Source organism: Sus scrofa, chromosome 16 (assembly GCF_054392235.1).
Source record: "Sus scrofa isolate SSC_HxYL_T2T_F1_AM1 chromosome 16, Sscrofa_HxYL_maternal_Yorkshire_Landrace_v2.0, whole genome shotgun sequence".
Taxonomy (NCBI): domain Eukaryota; kingdom Metazoa; phylum Chordata; class Mammalia; order Artiodactyla; family Suidae; genus Sus; species Sus scrofa.
Genome location: NC_139398.1, coordinates 83,244,652 through 83,262,746, shown reverse-complemented (window position 1 = coordinate 83,262,746; position 18,095 = coordinate 83,244,652). Strand labels below are relative to the sequence as shown.

The 18,095-nt window shown below is 42.9% G+C and overlaps 1 long non-coding RNA gene across 6 annotated transcripts in view; it reads left to right on the top strand.

The window, feature by feature from the left end:
• Positions 1 to 18,095, top strand: part of LOC110257249 (uncharacterized) — an 830,883-nt gene that overhangs the window by 116,565 nt on the left and 696,223 nt on the right. Inside the window, exon 5 of one of the 6 annotated variants that reach the window (XR_014831018.1) lies at positions 10,911 to 11,130. The exons of the other annotated variants lie outside the window; for them this stretch is intronic. This is a non-coding gene — a long non-coding RNA (uncharacterized LOC110257249). The remainder of the gene's footprint in view (positions 1 to 10,910; positions 11,131 to 18,095) is intronic. 6 annotated transcript variants of the gene reach the window in all.

The following is an 18,095-nucleotide window of genomic DNA, read 5'->3' as shown; positions in this document are numbered from 1 at the left end:
CTCAGTGGGTTAAGGATTCGGCGTTGCCGTGAGCTGTGGTGTAGGTTGCAGACGCGGCTCGGATCCTGCGTTGCTGTGGCTGTGGTGTAGGCTGGTGGCTACATCTCCGATTAGACCCCTAGCCTGGGAATGTCCTTATGCTGAGGGTGTGGCCCTAGAAAAGACAAAAAAAAAAAAATAGGAAATTTAATGAAGAATGCCTTGGTGGGCACAAAAATTGATGGAGGGAAAAAGGATTAAATAATAGAAATTTCCTGCAGATGAGAAAAGTGTTGTGGAAGTTGTACCACACTGATTGAAATTTAACCGAAACTAATTCTATATGAATAGAATTGGCTGTGCCTCCTTTCCTTTCACGTTTGGGCAGGCAGGGGCTCTGCCTCATTCCTCTCTGAGATATTGTAGGACAGGAGTTGGCAAGGTACCCTTCATAGGCCAGTATGGTCCACTACTTGCTTTTGTATGGTCCGCTGCTTAGGGATGGTTCTTACATTTGGACAGCATAGGAAACTACCCGACATTCTGTGACAACCTGTATGGGAAAAGAACCTGAAAAAGAATGGATATGTGTATAACTAAATCACTTTGTCGTAGAGCAAACACGATCATGTCATATATCGACTACACTTTTAAAAATGGAAAAAAGGTACTGCCTGAAGAAGAATGCAAAAAAAAGAATAACATTTGACGACCCATTTCAAATTATGTGAAATTCAAATTTCATTTCCACTGTAAACATCGCCATGCCTGTTCATTTACATTGGTCTGTGGCTGCTATCACACTACAAGGGCAGAGCAGAGCAGCTGTGACAAAGACGGCAGAGCCTACACACGTAGAGTGTTTAGTGTCTGGCCCTTTGTAGAAAAAGCTCGCACAGCCCTGTTTTAGAGGGTCAGTGAGCTTGGTGTCAGGAGGCCTGGGGTGGACTGTGACCCTGGGAAAAGCCAGATCCTTTTCTCCCACCTTCAGTTTCCCATTTGTAAATGGAGCTCACAACAGTACCTACCTCATGGGGCCACTGTGAGGGCTGGAATCATGTGACTGCACTTCGTAAACATGAACGCATTATAGAAATGAGATAATTTGATTTCCCTCAATAGTTCTAACTTTTGTGGGAGACAGTGTATACTCAGAAATACCAGCTCCAGTTCCTTATACTTTCTAATGGAATCCCTAGGTCTTCTATTTTTAAGCTAAGAAGAGATTATTCTCCCTCTCCCTTTTCTGCTCTTACATTTGTTGGCGTGTTATTTCCCCCTATTTTTCTCTCCCGCTGGTAACTAAGGAGCTCTCCCCCCTTTTCTTCTCAGCTTCCTCATGTTGACCATTGTAATCAGCTCTACCCCAGCCCCAGGCTTCTCCCTCCAGCCCAAACTGTACTTAAGGAGGTACTGCTAGATCAGAAGCAAGAACATATTTCTCCTCATTATCATCCTAAGTCTGCTGTGTGCTCTAAGAATATTCTTAACTTCTCTTTGCTTTTTCAAATAGAATTTGCCGAGGGAGGGGTATTTGCATGAAATTGTGTATGTGGGGTGTGTGTGTGTGTGTGTGCATGTGTGTGTGTGTGTAAGAGATAACTAGGATGAAAGAGCCTAAAAAAAAATTACTTGTCATTTATTGAGCATTTACTACGTGCTGGGCACTGTGCTGGAGGATTTTACACTTACTGTCTCATTTAAAATTTTTTATTTCGGAATTCATGTTGTGGTGCAATAGAAACAAATCCTACTGGTATCCATGAAGATGAGGTTTCAGTCTCTGGCCTTGCTCAGGGGATCGGGGATCTGGCATTGCTGTGAGCATGGTATAGTTTGCAGATGTGGCTCAGATCCCTCATTGCTGTGACTGTCGCATAGGCCAGCGGCTGTAGCTCTGATTTGACCCCTAGCCTGGGAACTTCCGTATGCTGTGGGTGCGGCCCTAAAAAGAAAAAAAAATATGGGAGTAGAGTTGACTTACAGTGTTGTGTTAGTTTCAGGTGTTCAGCAAAGTGAATCAGTTATACATATATCCATTCCTTTTTATGTTCTTTTCCCATATAGGTTATTACATGGTACTGAGTAGATTTCCCTGTGCTACCCAGTCAGTCCTAGTGACTTATCTTTTATATATAGCAGTGTGATATGTTAATCCCAACCTCCTAACTTGTCCCTTCCACCATGTTTCCCCCTTGGTAATCATAAATTTTGTTTTAAGATCTTGGAGTCTGTTTCTGTTTTATACTCTTCCATCAGTTATTTTTAGATTCCACGTTAGTGATCTCATATGTTATTTGTTTTTCTCTGTCTTACTTCACTTAGTATGACAATTGCTAGGTCCATCTATGTTGCTGGAAGTGACATTATTTCATTCTTTTTTATGGCTGAGTGATATTCCATGTGTGGTATATGTGTATTACATCTTATCCATTCCTATGTTAATTGCCATTTAGGTTGTTTCCATGTCTTGGCTATTGTAAATAGTGCTGTGATGAACATTGGGGTACGTGTGTCTTTTCAGATTATGGTTGTCTTTGGATATATGCCTAGCAGTAGGATTGCTGGATCACATGATTGTTCTATATTTAGTTTTTTAAGGAACCTACATTCTGTTCTTTACAGTGGTTGTACCAATTTGCATTCCCACCAACAGTGCAGGAGGGTTCCCTTTTCTCCACACCCTCTCTGGCATTTGTTTTTTTTTATTTTTATTTTTTATTTATTTTTTTTGTCTTTTTGTTGTTGTTGTTGTTGTTGTTGTTGCTATTTCTTGGGCCGCTCCCGCGGCATATGAAGGTTCCCAGGCTAGGGGTCCAATCAGAGCTGTAGCCACCGGCCTACGCCAGAGCCACAGCAACGCGGGATCCGAGCCGCGTCTGCAACCTACACCACAGCTCACGGCAACGCTGGATCGTTAACCCACTGAGCAAGGGCAGGGACCGAACCTGCAACCTCATGGTTCCTAGTCGGATTCGTTAACCACTGCGCCACGACAGGAACTCTGGCATTTGTTATTTGTAGACTTACTAATGATGGCCATTCTGACTGGTGTGAGGTGGTACCTCATTGTAGTTTTGATTTGCGTTTCTCTAATAACCAGTGGTGTTGAGCATCTTTTCATGTGCTTTTTGATAATCTCTGTCTTCTTTGGAGAAATATCTGATTGTATCTTCTGCCCAATTATATATATGTATATATACATATTTACTTTTCTGCCCATTTTTTAAATTGGATTCTTTGTTGGTTGTTTTTTGACATTGAGCTTCATGAGCTGTTTGCATATTTTGGAGATGAATGCCTTGTCAGTTGCTTCATTTTCAAAGGTTTTCTCCCATTTTGTGGGTTGTCTTTTCATATTTTAAATGGTTTCCTTTGCTGTGCAGAAGCTTTTAAGTTTAATTAAGCCCATTTGTTTATTTTGTTTTTATTTTCATTACTTTAGGAGGTGGATCCAAAAAGGTATATTGTGATTTATGCCAAAGAGTGTTCTGCTTATGTTTTTCTCACAGGGTTTTATAGTTATCCAGGTTACATTTTGGTCTTTAAATCATTTTGAGTTTATTTTTGTGTATGGTATAAGAGAACATTCTAATTTTACTCTTATACATGTAGCTGTCCAGTTTTTCCAGCACTACTCATTGAAGAGAGTCTTCTCTCCATTATATATTCTTGCCTCCTTTGTCAGAAGATTAATTGACCATAGGTGTCTGGGTTTATTTCTGGGATTTCTATCTTGTTCCACTTAGGTATACTTCTGTTTTTGTGCCAGTACCATACTTTTTTTTTTTTTGATGAATGTAGCTTTGTAGTATAGTCTAAAGTCAGGGAGCCTGATTCCCCAACTTTATTGTCTTATTTGATCCTTTGCATATTGTTAATAGGAAAATAACATTATTACCCCTACTTAATAGACTGGGAAGCTGGGACTGAGGTTGAAGTCACTTGCCCAAGATCGCCTGGCAGGAAAAGGTTGAGGCTGGGACTTGTGTCCATGTCTGATTACACTGGAGCTGGTAGGCTTAACAATAGCAATGTACAGTTAGCCCTGTACACTGGGGAGATGACTTTTTGTAGAGGTGAAAATCTATGTATAAATTATAGTTGGCTCCTCACATACCAATTTCCTCTGTATCCGCAATTCCACTAGATTCAACCAGTACCAGATTGTGTAGTACTATAATATTTACTATTGAAAAAAAATCTGGGTGTAAGTGGACCCAATCAGTTTAAGCCCATGTTGTTCAAGGGTCAACTGTATAGCTACCCTTGCCCAGCAAGCTTTCTCTGAACCTGTGCTCCTGGTGCTCCAAGTGTCATGGGGATTCTCCACTCCAGTCCTTGTGACACTACATTGCAGTTGCCTGTGTACTTAGAGATAGTGTCCCCAACTAGCCTGTAAGCCTGAGGAAGACAGGGACTTGGTCTTTCCTGTTTGTTGCTGTATGAGGTGCAGGACTGATCTGGAAATGGGCATCCACAAATGTCAGTCAAATAATGAATAGATAAATGAATATAATGCGCATTTATATAGTTCAAAGCATTCACCTAGAACCTAAAGGAAAGGAAAATTATACAGTTGTACTTCTCTCCAGTTGCAAATTCCTCTGCTGCTAAGGAAGCTTTGGGAAAACAAAGGAAAAAGGAAGCAGAAGAGCCCCAGTTTCCATTCCAACTAAAAAAACAAGGAAACAAGATATAGTGTTTAATTTGAGAAAGAAGGGGAAAAGTTGCCTGCCATGTACTTCTTTCCCATTAATCCAGTATTTCTTCAGCTTTAGAGTTTCATATTCTAGCTTTATGGTTGTCATATTTGGAAACCAGCTCTATTATTTACTTAATATTTTTTAAAAAGTCCCCTTAAAAATACATGTATTTATTTTAAAAGGATCGTTATAACACCATAATAAATGGGAAGCCATTACCACTTGCTTTGAAAAGTAGGTGATGTGAAAATAAATATAACAAAAATAGAAAAAGTAATTACATTCTTGCAGATATTGTTGCCTAAGGGATCTGGGCCAGGACCTGCTTTTTTGTTGAAAAGGATGATTAGGAAGTGGTAGAAGAGTGTTAAAGACACACTAGCACCAAACAGAGGCTTTTTTCTTCATAATGAGAAGGTTTTGAGGAGAGTTGCAGACGAAATAACTTCCTCACAAATTGACTCAACATGATTCAATGTTGCGTCTGCGTGTTACTTAAAACCATCTCCTGTACCATGTGAAGCAAGTGTTGCACTGATTGGAAAATGCTGAATCAGAGGAAGTAGAGGCCTTCTTTCTCCTCGGGTGTGATATCTCAGACAACCCTGCTAAAAGCTATCTTCCTTTTGAAAAGAAACAGGATGGTTTGTTTCTTCCTGCCTCTGTATCCAAGACTGGGGAGAGGGTAGGGGCAGGGGCCAAGCTGCCAGTGGTTGGACCCTTCTACCTGTGTTCCAAGTCTTTAGGGCTCACCCCAGGCCATGCTGGACAGCCTGGAGGTGAGTGGCGGTCTCAGGAAATAAAAGGGGTCTGGGAACCTCTGCAAACAGAGAAGATCTACTTCAAGTCACCTCTTCAGCCAGAACATTTTATTCTAGTGAAATCTCTCTCTTGCCCCAATTCACTCACTGCAGAAACCAACATAATTTATCTTCTGGAGGGAAGGGTGCAGACTTCAGCCTGTTTTTTTTTTTTTTTTTTTTTTTTTTTTTTTTTTTTTTGGCTCAAGTAACAGCTCAGCCTAAGTGACTTGAAGAAAAAGAGGGGAAAAAAAAAAGACTTAGAGAAGGTTGCCAAATTGCAAGTTTGGAATAAAAATCAACACATGGGCATTATCTCAAAGTTTGGGGAGAAGATTCCTTAGTGCTCTTGAGAGACGGGAAAGGAGGTTTCCACATCAATGTTTTGTTTGTCCTGTTTCTTTTGGAATCAGACTTTTAAAAGTGTTAGCCATCTTAGGATTAGGAAATCTTGGAATTTTGTGTGTTCCCTTAGAGGGAGGGACCTAACATTTGCTGAGCACCTATAGGTCCACAGGGTGAAGGGTGCACCTGCCCCCACCCCTCTGTTGTCAACCGCAGGGATAACCCAAAGAGGTAGAGGAGGGGTCAACCACAATTTGCAGATGAGGAACACTTCCCCCAAGGTCATCCAGCCTATAAAGAGCAGAGCCAGGACTGAACTGCATTGTTCTGATTCTAAAATCTATCCTGTTTGAATTGCTGCCCTCCAAGAATCATGGGACTAGAACCTAAGATTTGGGAGGGCCTTCAAAGCCTCTACTTAATTCTACCCACAAAAGATTTGCTACAGAGTCCCCAACGGATTCAGCCTCTGCTTGACTTGTCCTGTGGATCCCACCCATTCCATTGACAAAGGACATTAATTGTTAGTGGGCTTTCACTGATGTAAGAATCACCTTCCCTCTCTGCTTTTCCCAATGCCTTCCTTATTCCCCACAGACTTCTCAACAAAGACCCTTGGAGTGGAGTTTCCATCCCTAGCTTTCTCAGCAAAGGGACCCCAGGAGACTGGGCGTCTAAAAATCTTGTTTTAGGAGTTTCTGTTTTGGCTCAGCAGGTTAAGAACCCTACTAGTATCCATGAGGTTTCGGGTTCGGTGATTCGATCCCTGGCCTCACTCAGTGGGTTAAGGATCTGGCGTTGCCGTGAAATGTGGCATAGATTGCAGATGCAATTGGATCTGGTGATACTGTGGCCATGGCATAGGTTGGCAGATGCATCTCTGATTCAGTCCCTAGCCTGGGAATTTCCATATACCATAGGTGTGGCCATAAAAAGGAAAAAAAAAAGTCTTGTTTTATATAGGGGCAGACCAAGATAGGACTGTTTTCCTTTCAAACCCATAAACCCTACAGGATTTATTCCATTCTTTTTCTGCTGCCAGTATTTTTAAAAAGTGTTTCCCTGACCAAGGAAGCCATTCATTAGAGAGCAGATGAGAGGAGTCCAAGGTGATTTATTTAGACTGTGCAGGGGCCGAAGGCCTATGTTAGGTTAGGCCAAAAGTTCTCACTTGCTAGGACTGGCAAACAGCTTGACCAAGACACCAAGAAACCACAGGCCTCTCATTAAGGCTCTGTGCAGATGGTGGCACCCAACCTCCTTGCATGCGGCTGTTTGTCTGCAGAGGCTGGGGACGTGCTGGGGCAGAAGCCAGATGGCTGGGATTTCCCAGGCCAGGGAGTGATGATCCCCTGCTGGGGCCTGCTGGGTGCTGCAGGGGACGTGTCTAGTAAAGAGAGAATAAAGGAGCAAGAAGCCCTGGGTTTGGTTCTTTGTGCTAATTTACTCTGTTGTCCTCCTCTCTCTGGGCCTCAGTTTCATTTCCTCTAAGGAGAGGATACTTCTGACTCTTGCAGATCATACAGTCCTTGAAAAGGAGAAAGACACACACACACACACACACACACACACACACACACTGAAACCCCCCCCCCCCCCCACACACACACTGAAACCCCATCCTGCATTGGGTACTTAGAGAGCACAGCCCTGGGCTAAGCACTGCAGCCTCACGCCTTCCACCAGAGGGAATGGATTCATCAGCATTTGCTCCCTGGGACCTGTCACCTCCTCTTCCCTGGATCCTGCTTATTGGCTTTGATTTCATGTCCAATATGTTTGCTGGTCCCTGCTGATGGCCCATAACTATGGATCTTTGGTACCAGCCATGCCACCTCTGGGAGACATTCTGTTATTGGCTGTAAGACTTAATTACAAGCATGGCAGGGGTGGGGGTGGGGGTGAGGAGGGTTGGTCCAGGAGACCTGGGTTCTCAGAAGGATCACTCGCTGAGTATGTTCCTTCAGCAAGTTTCCTAACGGAGCAGGTTTGTTGTCCTCTTTTAAGCTTCCTCCCTTTTTATACTTGGGCGCTGTTATGAGCCTGAACATGAGATGTAAACCAGCATGAAAACATGAGGCAGTGTGGTAGGATGGTTAGGGATGAAAGCTCTGGCTGAGGCAGACTTGCCTGGGTTTGAATGCTGTCCCTGTGGCTTCTGAGCTTATGACCTGATACAAGTTTACTGCTGGAGGAAGAGGGTCATTGTACTCACCTCAGAGGGTTGTTGTAAGGGTTAAACTTTACATCTACTAAGCACTGAGAACAGAGCTTGAGGAGTTCCCGTCGTGGCGCAGTGGTTAACGAATCCGACTAGGAACCATGAGGTTGCGGGTTCGGTCCCTGCCCTTGCTCAGTGGGTTAACGATCCGGCGTTGCCATGAGCTGTGGTGTAGGTTGCAGACGCAGCTCAGATCCAGCATTGCTGTGGCTCTGGCGTGGGCCAGTGGCTGCAGCTCCGATTCAACCCCTAGCCTGGGAGCGGCCCAAGAAATAGCAAAAAAAAAAAAAAAAAAAAAAAAAAAGACCAAAAAAAAAAAAAAAAAGAGCAGAGCTTGACATAGAGTTAGAATTCAGTAATTATTGTTGCTGTGCCTTGTATTCATATTTTCATTACTGGTAACGTGGGAGGCAAACTGTGTAGAGAGAGAACTTCAAAGGCTGGCCGAGAGGGATGAATCAAGAAGACTTCCCAGAGGAGGAAGGCTTTAACTGGTCCCCAGAGCCTCGCAAGTGTGGGGAAATACTAGGCAAAGGGAAGAATAGAGGCAAATCTAAAAAACAAAGATGTTGGAGGGAGTAACAGACTTTAGAAGGAAATCTTGCTCTGAAATGCTGAGATGTTGAATGTATCATCTTTTTCTTGGAGTGACTTTGTGTGTGTGTATGTGTGTGTGTGTGTGTGTGTGTGTGTGTGTGTGTGTGTGTGTGTGTGGCGTGTACTTTTTTGTTTTTCTCAGTCAGGGCTGGGCTTTTCCTGACTGCATTTGGAGGGAAAGGCAGAGAAGGAAGAGAGCAAGGGTTTCTCATGTAGACAGGCCTGGGTTTGAATCCTGGCTCTGCTCCACACAGAGGGACGTTTGCTCTAAATGATTTAACACCCTTGAGTTTCAGTTTTATCATTTGTCACAGTATTGAGAAATGATTTAAAGGAAAAGATCTCTTTTTCTCTTTCTCCATTCCCCTGCCTTCTACCTCCTTCTCCACCACCCATCACTGCCCTGTCTCCCCCTCCCTCCTTCTCTCTCCATTCACTCTTTAGGAGACGGCATCTCTTGCCTGGCTCTGTACTGCCTCCTGTGAGCGCCTCTGGTTGCCAACTCTGTCAAGGTGCCAAGGAGATGGTGCCATGGGAGAAAACTGTAGATATGGCTGAAAGAAAGTGAGGGAGAGTTCCATAGAATTGGAGCGGTCCTAAGTGGCTCTTTAGTGTGGGTTGTGAACAGGTGGACTTGGAAGAGTTGGTTTTGCTGTGTTTTTTGTTAAACTCTTCTAGGGTTTTAGTTCAGGGACAGTGCAAGCAGCTTAGCACTATTGCCATCTGCCCACTCATTTTATGTGCATATGTAAACTGCCTCCTCCCAGTCATTTACATGTGTACATCCTGATCTAGCTCACCCTTTTCTTCTTAGAGACGAGGGAGCTGAAGTCTGGAGGGCAGAAGTGACTTGCTCAAGGTCACACGGTGGCTGGGCTGGACCACCTGGGTCTCAAAACTGAGCTTTTTTTTTCCCCCACAGAGAATGGTCGCCAAAGCAGAAGGATGGGGTTGGGATGGGAGGATTTGCTTTGCAGGAAAAAGGGAATTTGTCTCCTAGGTGAGGTCGAGTTTTCTTAGATTGTTTTGATTGTTCAGTCCAGAATGAGGGTTCCTCCTTGGATCATGCTCCCAGCATCCTGTGATTGGATGTTTCTCACCATCCTTTGTAGGCTTGGTGATAAAAAAAAAAAAAATCACAGCCCTGAATTTCCCTGAAACCTGCGGCTTTGGTTCCCCTGCCTCCTTTCAGGGCCCCTCCTGTGGGCAGGTTTTTAAATGTGATGAATTGCTGTAGTCAGCGCGGGAGCATGCCGGCCCCGGGGAGCCAGTGCTCGGCTCTGTGGCCAGCCTGCATCTTTCCAGCAGGACAGCCTGCTGCAAGCATCACCGCGTAGGCACCATCACCACTGCTGCATTCCCTCCATTCCAGCAGAGGCATCGCAAATCACCGGAAGGGACGTGTCCACTCCCTGGCCTGGCAGAGCAGAGAGAAGAGGTGGGTCTTGCAGAGTCGTGAGAAATTGCTTCTGGTTCCCTGGGGTTTGAATCACCCCCACTGGACTTGTTAGATTTCACAGAAATTCTTGTAGGAATGGACTGGAGTGGAGGCTGTGCTGTGGACATGCCTGGGGCCCTGGTTGCTCTGTCCTGTAGACACGGCTGACACTTTGCTATTCATTTAGGTCTTTCAGGAAGCATTTGTTGAATCTCTAATGCCTTGCTGTGTGGAATGGGGGGATACAGAATTGAAAGACCAGTTCTGACCTTTTGTACTTGCATTCTGACTGAGGAGCATGTTTAAAAGTCAATAATGTCATAAGCCTGTGGGAGAGACATTATCAGCTAGCATATTAATCCATAGGGTAAATGTTTATTGACTGACTACTATATGCCAAGCATTGGTTTATTATGGTGGAAGTTCACTGGTCAGTGAGCTCAAGGGGTCTGGAAGAAGGAAAACTCTCATCATCCTAATAGCGACTACAGCTTATTCTTTGCCTGCATGGTGTTGAAACACATGATGTGGAAACCTTGTTATCACCCTGTGAAGGAGGGACAATCATTACCCCATTTTGCACATGGACCCAGAGAGGCCCAGAGTGTCTAAGACCCCCACAGGTCACCAGCTCGTAAGCGGCAGGGCTAAGATCAAGCCCCATGTCTGTTTGACTCCAAGGCTTCGATCCCCAAAGACTTGACTCTTCTGGTGGTAAGTAAATTTGAAGAGTAGATGGGGTCAAGGAGGAAAGGGTCTCATGGATTGAGCCTCTCTAGAAGTTTCTATGTTCTGAAACATGTCGAACTTCCTTCCTGTTCTAGAGACAAAAGAAAAGGGGTGCCACCATAACCTTGTAAGCGTCCCCTGGGCCTTCTAGACCGCTCATTTGTTCAGAGCAAGGACATTATCTTCTCCATCATTAAACTTGTTTCTAAGACGAACAAGCAAGAAATCATTCCATCTTCTCAGGCATCTCAAGCATATTTCCCCCCTCTGCCCTATGATGCCCCAGCCCCCGACTCACAACCTGCATGACTTCAGGTGAGTGACTTCACTTTATTGAGAATCAATTTTTTTTTTTTTTTTTTACAAACAGGGATAATATTAGCTACCTTCAAAGTTGTTGTGAGGATTAAATAAGGTAATATTAAGTGTTCAGTTCCTAAAGGAAGAGCTCGATAAAGTTAGCTTTTCTTAATTATTCTTCTGTACTTTATATTTTGCTTTAATTTTGGCCACCATACTAGATGCTAATCCCACTAAGGTACTTCTTACCTCACAGAGCCTAAATATTGGCCTGAAATGCAGTACAAGGCAAAAATGAACGGATATCTAAAGAGATGTTTCTGTCACTTACCTCAGGCAATGCCTAGTAGGAGTTCAGTTAGCCCCTCATGCTTTAATCAATTGTATTTTCATTTGCTTGTTCATTTTTTCACTCTTACCACCCACTCATCATTTCCTACTAGGACTCATTTCCTACAGGGGATGAGTAATAGTGCCAGGAATTATTTTTTTTTTCTAATGGAGATGTTTAAAAGTACAAAAAAGTAGAGAATGCTATAACAAAATGATCACCCAGTTTTAGCAACTATTGACATTTTGCTAATCTTATTTTAATTATCCTTCCCCCATTTAAAAAACTTATGAACATTTGAAAGTTAATGCAGGAATCATGTCATTTTAGCTATAAACACTTCCTATATAGCTTAACTGATTAGGTCTTAATTATGTCTAGTAATATTTATAACAACCCCTTAATGTCATCTATAACCAGCCATGTTTAAATTTCCCAGATTATCTCAAAAATTGCCTGTACCTAGTTGATTGGTTGATATCAGGGTTTAAGAAAGCTTTGCACATTATGTTTGGTAATTATGCCTCTTAAGTCTATGTTTTCTAATAGTGTTTCATTCTTCCCACCTTTTAATACCATTGGCCTGTTGAAAAATTGGGTTCTTGTGTAGGTAATCATACATTACAGATTTAGCTGATAACTTCTTCCTGGTGCTGTTTAAGTTGTTCTTTTATCCCCAGTATTTCCTGCAAAGTGTTGTCAAGTCTAGAGTGTGATTATACTCAAGCTCAGTTTATTTTAGGGTGGATGACCTTGCAGGCAAGTACGGTGAGTGTGTTCTTCCTTTTCCTTCACACCCTGGGCGAGTGATGTCAAGCTATCCTAAGTTCCATGATGGCAGTCTTGTCCCATCATGGCAAAGTTCTCCATTGAGTTTTCACATAATGGGTTTCAACCCATTTTGTCTCAACCATCTTCCCATTAGTGGTTGCCTAACAGTGACTTTCGAATTCTTTGATTTTTTTCCCCAGGCCCTCTTGTTTTTTTTGGCTGCAGCCATGGCACACGGAAGTTCCTGGGCCAGGGGTTGAACCTGAACCATGACAGTGATAATGCTGAGTTCTCAACCTCTAGCTTCAGGCCCTCTTTTATATGCTTTTCCTACCCTAATCTTTTTTTTTTTTAATATCATCCTGCAACTTTCAAATGTGGACATGTACAGTGTTTCCCAAGAGTTTGAAGTTGGATTGACTTCTTCATAAAAATACAGATCCCAGGATTCCACTTCTGAGGTTTCTGACTAGGGAGGTCTGGAGAAGGATCAGGAATGTTCTTAGCTTTTTTTTTTTTTTTTTTAAATTTCTGTTTATACTTTAATGGTTTTCTTTCTCCCTCCTACCACATAGAATCATCTAGCTAATCTTCATAATCCTTCTTCTTCTTCTTTTTTTTTTTTTTTTTTTTTTTTGTCTTTTTAGAGCCTTATCCATGGTATATAGAGGTTCCCAGGCTAGATGTCAAATTGGAGCTATAGCCGCCAGTCTATGCCATAGTCACACCAGATCTGTGTCTGTGACCTACACCACAGCTCAGGGCAACACTGGATCCTTAACCCCCTGAGCAAGGCCAGGGATTGAACCTGCGTCCTCCTGGATCTTAGTCAGATTCATTTCCACTGAGCCACCACAGGAACTCTAAGACTGTTCTGAGTTTTTAAATCAAGTTACTAAAATGTAGCCAGTCCAGGGAAGGGGAGCTTTCAATTCCATTACCACTTAACATTGCAAAGGATGCAATTTGCTACCATGTTATGTGTGTCCTTGTTTGATGGGACACAGGGTTGGGGACAGCAAGGGTGAAAGAAGCTGAAATGAACTTGGAATTTTCCAGGGTCATTGTGTCTCCCCTGAGTTGCCCCTCACTTGGAATTTATGTCTGTGATTTCCTTTGCTGAGCTTGGTCTCCCACATTGCATGAACCTCAGAAACTTCAAGTTGCATTAATATATGATTCCTTTGTGCCTCTCCCTAGTCTCGATCTAATTACTTTGAGCTGTTGGGACTTGAGCATGATGACAGAGGATTTTCTAGGATTATGCTCAACATGTGACATTCAATTACCACTCCCCAGGAGGGCAGGGGTTAGCTATGCAGGGAGCTGGTAGGGATGGATAGGATTTCCAGATAAGAATGGCAAGAAGCTCAATTTCTGGATAGATTCTAGAGTTATGCTGCCTAAACTTTAGTACAAACTTGTTAAAAAGCCAATCCCGGGATCCCACACCTGACAGTAGGTTTTAGTAGGTCTGGGGTGGAACCCAGCAGTTAGCATTTTTTTTTTTCTTTTTGTCTTTTTAGGGCTGCACCTGCAGCATATGGAGTTTCCCAGGGTAGGGGTTGAATTGGAGCTGTAGCCGCTGGCCTACGCCACAGCCATAGCAACGCAGGATCCTTAACCCACTGAGCATGGCCAGGGATCGAACCTGCAACCTCATGGTTCCCAGTTGGATTTGTTAACCACTGAGCCACGACAGGAACTCCAACATTTTTAGTATACTCCCACTTGATGATGATTTGGGGTAGGAGGCTCATGGACCTTGGAGAGTCACTATAATGGGCCCTTAAAAACTTTGGGAAGTGGGAGATTCAAAGGCATCTGGAAAAGCGGGTGGGAGTGTGGAGCATATCTTGACCTTGAGATGAGGGGACCGAGTTCTAACCTAGCTCTCTCAGTCACCCTTGGGGATCCTGGGAAAGCCCTTCTCCTCATAGAAGTATAGAGTAAGAGCATTGGTTGGATCTGTGATCTAATTTTTTTTAAAAAAACTAGGCTGTTTTTGCATCCTCGATATTTAAATGGATTCAATGAGGGCTGTTCTGGTAGAAACAGGAGTTTGGAGTTAGCTCACTCAGCATAGCCACTTGCTTTTCTTAGCAGATTTTGGGGCTCCTGCCTCCTGACAGCCACACACAGCCCTCGACCTTTGTAGAACTGGTCTGAAAACCCCTGGGTTGGGTGATGGCTGAAGTTTCTTCCCACTCTCACATGCAGTGATTCTGGGTTTGACCCTTCTGTTCATGGACACAGACCCAAATCCCAGGCAGTGTTCTTCTTGTGAGAATGCTGTAAGGCGGCTTATCACCCCCCACTAGAAATCTAAGCGCATGTCTGCTTCTGCTGATGGGTGGGGCGAGGCTGGGCTTTCTGAGTTTCTCCCCAGAAACCTGTGTGGTTTGAACAACCTGTGTGGTACTAGGCATCATGGAGTCAGACAGGAATAGCTCTTTTTTTTCCCCCAAGGAACTTACCTTTTATTTGGGGGAGCTTCTTTTTTAAAAAAAAAAAATGAAATAAATTAGACATAAAATTGTGAACATTTAAGGTGTACAACACTTTGAGTTGATACATTTCTGTAATGTGATTGTCATTATAGTAATAATTAGCACCTTCATCACATCATGTAATTATCATTTGCTTTTAGTGCTTTGGATAAGTAGGATTAAGTCTTTTCGGAAGTTTGATGATTATAATACAGTGTTGTTTTCTATATTCACTATACTGTGCATTCAATCTCTAGGACCTTTTTATGACTCATCGCAAGTTAGTACTCTTAAACATCTTAATTCTCCCACCTTCAAGCCCCTGGTAATTGCCATTTTACTCTATGTTTTTATGAGTTTGGCTTTTTTGGATTCCACATATAGGTGATATCATGCAGTATATGTCTTTCTCACTTAGCTCTCTTAACATCATGTACACCAGGTCCATCCATGTTGTTGCAAATGGCAGATGTCTGTCTTTCTCATGGTTGAATAATATCTCACTGTTTGTATGTATTCGCTGTACTTTATCATGGCTGAGTAATATCCCACTGTGCACACACACACACACACACCCTACATATTCTTTACCTATTCATTCATTGACACATATGTTGTTTCCATATCTTGGCTATTGTAATAACGCTGCAACAGGACATGGGAAGCTCTTCAATATTCTGTTCTCATTTCCTTTGGGTTTAGACCCAGAAGTGGAAGTGCTAGATCATATGGTAGATTTATTTCTAATTTTTTGAGGAACCTCTATATTGTTTCCCATAGCAGCCACCCTAATTTATATTCCCACTAACAGTGTATAACAATTTCCTTCTCTCCACATCCTTGCCCAAACTTATCTTTTGTCTTTTTGATGATAGCCCTTGTAACAGGTGTGCGGTGATAGCTTATTGTGGTTTTCGTTTGTGTTTCTCTGATGATTAGTGATTCTGAACATCTTTTCCTGTGCTTGGCCGCTTGGATGTCTTCTTTGAAGAGATCTTTTATTTAGTTCCTCTCTCCATTTTTGAATTGGATTGATATGTGAAAAATGAACTAATTAACACCAACCAAGAATACTCTACCCAGCAAAGCTCACATTCAGATTTGAAGGAGAAATCAAAACCTTCACAGATAAGCAAAAGTTGAGAGAATTCAGCAACACTAAACCAGCCTTACAACAAATACTAAAGGAACTTCTCTAGGCAGAAGAGAAAAGGCCACAACAGGAAACAAAAATACCACAAATGACAAGGCTCACCAGTACAGGTATATGTACAGTAAAGATACAAAATCATCCATGCACAATTATACTACCAAAGTCAGAAATCCTGAGAAGAGTTCACAGGAAATATCCTGACCAGGCCCACCAGTGAATGACTGCAGGAGGGAAGAAATTAACACATCCCCGCTGGAGGCTGACCAGAAGCAGGAAATGTTTGACTTTACTTCCTCCCCTTTTAATATAAAAGAAGCCTGAATTCTAACTTAGTAAGATGGTTCTTTGGGACACAAGTCCATCATGTTCTCAGTCTGCTGGCTTTCCAAATAAAGTCACTATTCCTTATTCCCCCCCCCACCCAAAAAAAAGAACTAATTAACAACATGTAGGAGTATGGAGTGGAAAATTGGTGCTATAACGTGAGAGTGGAGAGCTTTGAGAATATACTGATAGCTTCAAGAGTGATTGGGTTTATTTAGCACCATTCACAAAACCAGGCACACATAGCTGTTAGAAAACACTCACATTAGGTCTATTATAGAAGTCCAGTTCACATGACTTTAGGAAGGAATGTGTTGGATCACATGATTAGGAATTTCAGTATCACTCCAGCTTCAGGTGTGACTGGATCCAGAAGCTTAACCCATCTTGTGCTTTTTCTTCATTTTTGGCTCCACTTTCTGCACAGTCCTGCCTTCATTTTAAGGCAGGATTTCTCTAGATAGTGGAAGCAGTATAATAAATCTCCTGACAATTCTTGGCTTATCATGATCTTTTCAGCTTTAAATTCCAGAGGAAGGGCAAGGCCCTCTCTCTGACAGTATTTAACTGTTAAGTCTTAGAGGCCCAGTCTGGGCCAGGGCACTCTCTGAACCATCCACTCTGTACACAGGAGCGGAGAACTAGCTAGCCCGAGTCATGTAACAATCCCTGGGGTGAGTGTTGGTGACGAAGGTGGGGACAGGAGCGCTGTGATTGTCCCTTACAACAGTTGGGGGAGGATGGGTGTTCCCCAAAGGAGAAGAAGACTGTGAGTGTGCAAAATCAGTAGCTGTACACCCAAACTGTGGAAATAAACAAGAGAAAAATTGCTTGTAATCCAATGCAGAATTTCAGGAACACATGTACAGAAAGATGTTTATGCTACTTTAAGTAAAAGAAAAGTATAGTTCATACAACTATATCTTATTTTTAATTTTAAAATGTATATTCTATTTGCCTAGGCAAAAATATATATGCTTTGAAAGCATAAAAATAAAATGCGCTATTTTTTTTTTTTTTTGTACAGGGTTTTTCTACTTGACAATCATGAACATTATTCCTTGCCATTAAGTATTACCGCACACTATCCTTCTGGGACTGTATTTTGTTATGTGGTTACAGGATGATTCAGTTGGTACCTGAGTTCCTTTAGGAGAGCAGGACAGCTCTGATTGAGCTGGTATTGGGATCTGCTGTCCCAGCTGTTCCTGCTGACTTGTGTTTTAAGGTAGAGGGTATCTTCCTCCTTTTTGGGTCCTTTCCAATGGGGCTCAGTCACTCAGGTCCCAGGCAAGCTTGGGGAGTCGAGTGAGACCTTTAAACAGGAGGGTATCGACTACTTCTGAAATAGGAACACTAGGGCCCTGGCATTTATATATAGTCTTTGTCTCTGCAGCCTTGTGCGGAGCTGGCATTTTTGGGATCAAGGCAGAAAAGATCAGAGACACGTGAAAGCTGCAGGATTTGGTTGGCGGAAAGTCGTTTCTCCCAAAGCCGAGACTGATGTTTGGGTTGATGCTGACTTAATGAGACTCTGGAGAAGTTGTGTGCACACTTGAGGGTTCAGCTGTCTTGTCCACCTAGTAGAACTGCTGAAGATGAGATGGTGGCAGGTGAAGGGGGGGAGGTGAGGGAAAGTAGAGGTGGCTGCAGTGACTGCTGTGTGTTTTGGGCTCTAAGGAGTCCAAACTGGATTTGGTGGTGGCTTTTGTGACAATGCTTTGAGGCAGTGGGAGACCTGTCAGGTCACTAATCTCTGTTGGGCTGGTGGAGGACACCGTTTTGGTGAGACCCTCACCAGGTGGCCATGCAAAAAGCCACCCAGTTCACTTCTGGGAGAAGATTGACCAGTTCATTCATTGACTGACCCACTAAGACACAAGGTAAGGAGCTTTGGGAGAAAAGAACCCGA